We start from the raw sequence: 3,590 nt of genomic DNA on the forward strand, positions 1-3,590 counted from the left end.
TGCCGGCAAGGTCAACGTTCAGTTAGCGAATATACTGAACAGTTCTATAGGCTGAGTGCACGAAATAATCTTGCCGAATCTGAAAATCAATTAGTTGCCAGATATACTGGAGGTCTGAAAGAGTCAATCCAAGATCGGCTAGAACTAAATTCTGTGTGGACATTATCCCAAGCGGTAAATTTTGCTCTAAAGGCGGAAGCTCAAATGCAAAGGTCTTACAGGACTTCGACAAGCCGCAGATTGTCTAATGAAAACTGGTCTAACTCTAGTAAACCTGGAGGCCAAACGACTAAAAGTTCGCCAAACAGTCCAGTTCCGGTGCTCAATCCCGTGAGTGAAGACAAGAGTAACCCTCGGGCCAAAGTTTCTGGGGTCCGGGAAAATCCGTATGCAAAGCCGAGCAGTATTAAGTGTTTTAGATGTCTACAGCCGGGACATAAGTCCAATGAGATTGCCCCCACCCGCCAATCAAGCACGAGTGTGCCTTAAAGGTTCGGAGGAAAACTGATCAAGGCGGAACAAGAAATTGCGAGGAGAAGAAAGAAACTATTAGAGAACTTGCCGCAGTAATGAGGGGGAGCCACTGCTTGCGTACTGGAGAATTATTAATCTGCCCCTAGAAAACGATTCGAACCAATCACGTCATAGACTTGTGTCCGATCCAGTGCAATTAACCGCAAAGGTTATGTGATTGTAATCGACAGTGGAGATGCTAATCGGAGAATTATCATATCACGAGCCAGCCGTGCAGAGACTCCCAGCATTAATAACAAATAAAAATCCCTAACCCTGTTTAGCATCGTCGTACTGGGTTAAAAAGGAAAAAAATTATGGATAAATTCGATGGCTACACGAGCTTGCCCAATAGCGTCTCTCCATTGCGCAAGATGTTACCTGATGCGACGTCACTTGTGATGTCTAATGACATGGCGTTTGCCATATAATATCTCGGCAGACCTTGGCAATTTGACAGTGGATGCTGCCTACCGATCGGCACGAGCCAACACTTACACCAGTTGAGTGGCAAGCAAAAAACGGTTAAATTTGAGTACCCATGGGGCTCAACCGTCAAATCTCCGTCTGGCGATGTCTGCAGCAAGATTGATTTTGGCGGCATGCTTTTATGTAAGGATCGGGACCTGCCAGCCCCATAATATTACCGCGGTACTAGTGGAGTGCCCAGATGATAGAGTGAGCATTCTATCCTTAATGCTCAAGTTCAAGATTTCTTAAGGAAGTATCCCGAGATACCTGCCAGTGGAGAATTGTCCTGTTGCCTTCGCCGCCTACGACTTACTACATGGCATCAGCACCCTGGAACTTAATTTCCGAGTTGGACGCGTCATACCCCAATCTTCCATCCAACTACAGGATCGAGTCCAAGCAACTCTATTATACACGGACACGAAATACAGGCAGATCTGCATACAAAAAAATTCATTCAGCCCTAGTTTACTAGTCCGCTGCGCCCGGTCCGCTCCGGCGTTTGATTGTTCCGAAAAAAGAGCGACAGTGGCGGCTATCTATTCGACGCAGATTTACGATGCCAATTTAATCGGATCATTCAGTGTCCAAATATAGCTTCCCAATTCCGCGGGTGCTAATGATCTTGCGGCTGAAGACAACGAATGTCGGCGGCTTGCTCAATCTTTTCCAATATGGCCTAAGGAGTGGGTATCATCAAATTGCCTATATCAGCATCTCAGCGTCGGTGAGACGAGTGGAAGCCGCCATTCAGAGACGGTCGATGGTCTCTTTGAATGGAAGGTGATGCCGTTTGGACGATGCATGCGCCGCGACTTTTATGCCTCTCAATGCCACGCGTCTCAAGCCATACCATAGATAGTTTGCGTCGTTATTTTGATGATATACTCGATTTAGTCTTCTCTCTTGCCAGATATTTGAATCATTTTGAGAAGCATCCATCGACGCAACTCCGCTAAATAAGCTGCCGTACTAACCCTTAACATAATGTCTGAGTCTCTGCCGTCACTCATGTTTTCAGTGTGTTTGCGCGAGGTATTGCTCCTCTCGCCGAGGGCGTCCACACTGGCACTCCGCCGATGATAGTAGCGATCCAGTAATTGGCCGGCAACCACGTCTTTGATCTGAAAGTGAGGAGTTTCCATGGTCTGGCCTAATTACTATCTGGCCGTCTCATCCGGATAATTTCAGCGGGCATTACCAGCCCATACATAACATGCTTAAAGATCTCTCAGCTTTGTCTGGGGACGAGAGTCACCCAAACAGAGCTTTCCTGATCGCATAGGCCGCTCTTAGCTCCGCTCCCTGCTTGCAATTCCCTACTTTTGAATAACGCCTTCAACGTAGTACACCGGACGCCTCTGGTGGGCATTGGGGCTGTTTTATCTCAGGATGGGCGCCCTGTAGAATACTTCAGCGAGAAATTGAGCCTACCTCGCCAAAAATGGTCGGCGTATGAGCAAGAACTCTATGCCGTAGTTCGCGCCCTCAAACAATGGGAGCACTACTTACTGCATCGCGACTTCGTATTGTGTAGTGACAATCAGGCACTGCAATACATCAATAATCAGAAAAACATCAATCGAATGCACGCGCGTTGGATTGTCTTCTTCCAACGATTTAGTTTTGTTATCAAGCACAAGGCCGGAAAAGTCAATAGGGTGGCAGATGCGTTGAGCAGACGGCAGGCCTTACTCATCCGCCTACAAACCGATTTGACGGGATTACAAGCCCTTCAAGACTTTTATGAGGAAGATAAGGATTTTGCAAACATTTGGTCGGCTTGCAGAATGGGCCAGCCAAAACAAGATTTCACTCTACAACAGGGATTTCTGTTCAAGGGGAATAGCTTAATTCTCCCTGCCGCCCTTATCCATGTAAACAAATTCATGGCCGGGGGCTTATCTGCTCTTGTACGCGACGAGACAGAAACCATTGAGTTAATGCAGCGAAATGAGTCCCGATTCTTTTTGGCCCTCATTTGCGGGCGGGGAATGTCGCCGCCGATTTGTGCCTGAGAAATGCTCATATTCAATCGGTTTAAGGGGTCTGCACAAAATACTTGATTGCTATTTGCAGCTTTTATCCAGATTACCGTTATTATTTTTATTCCCATTTGGGTTAAATCTGTTCACTGTGGGTCGATTTCGCTTTTCTGGTACCAATACCATAGAGGGGTCCTTGATCTGGTATTAATGTGGGTTGGTGGTGGTCGACCGTTTCTCCAAGATGGCACACTTTGTGCCTTGCAAGAAGACATTCGACGCTGTGAACATTGCTCAACTATTTTTCAAGGAAATTGTTCGTTTACACGGAATTCCTCGTAGCCTCACGTCCGACCGAGATGTCAAATTTGTAAGTCACTTTTGGAGGGAACTGTGGAAGAGGCTCGGCACAGACATCAAACTCAGTTCGGCGTATCACCCCCAGACGGACGGGCAAACCGAGGTCGTCAACAGGACTCTCGGTAGTATGTTGAGGTGTTTAGTGCAAGACAATCCGAGGAAATGGGAAGAGAAATTAAGCCAGGCCGAGTTCGCCTATAACGCCACCCCTAACAGGTCTACTGCTCACTCGCCCTTTCAGGTTGTTTACACTAAACACCC

The sequence above is a fragment of the Dendrobium catenatum genome, unplaced genomic scaffold (genome assembly GCF_001605985.2).
Source record: "Dendrobium catenatum unplaced genomic scaffold, ASM160598v2 fragScaff_scaffold_1293, whole genome shotgun sequence".
Taxonomy (NCBI): domain Eukaryota; kingdom Viridiplantae; phylum Streptophyta; class Magnoliopsida; order Asparagales; family Orchidaceae; genus Dendrobium; species Dendrobium catenatum.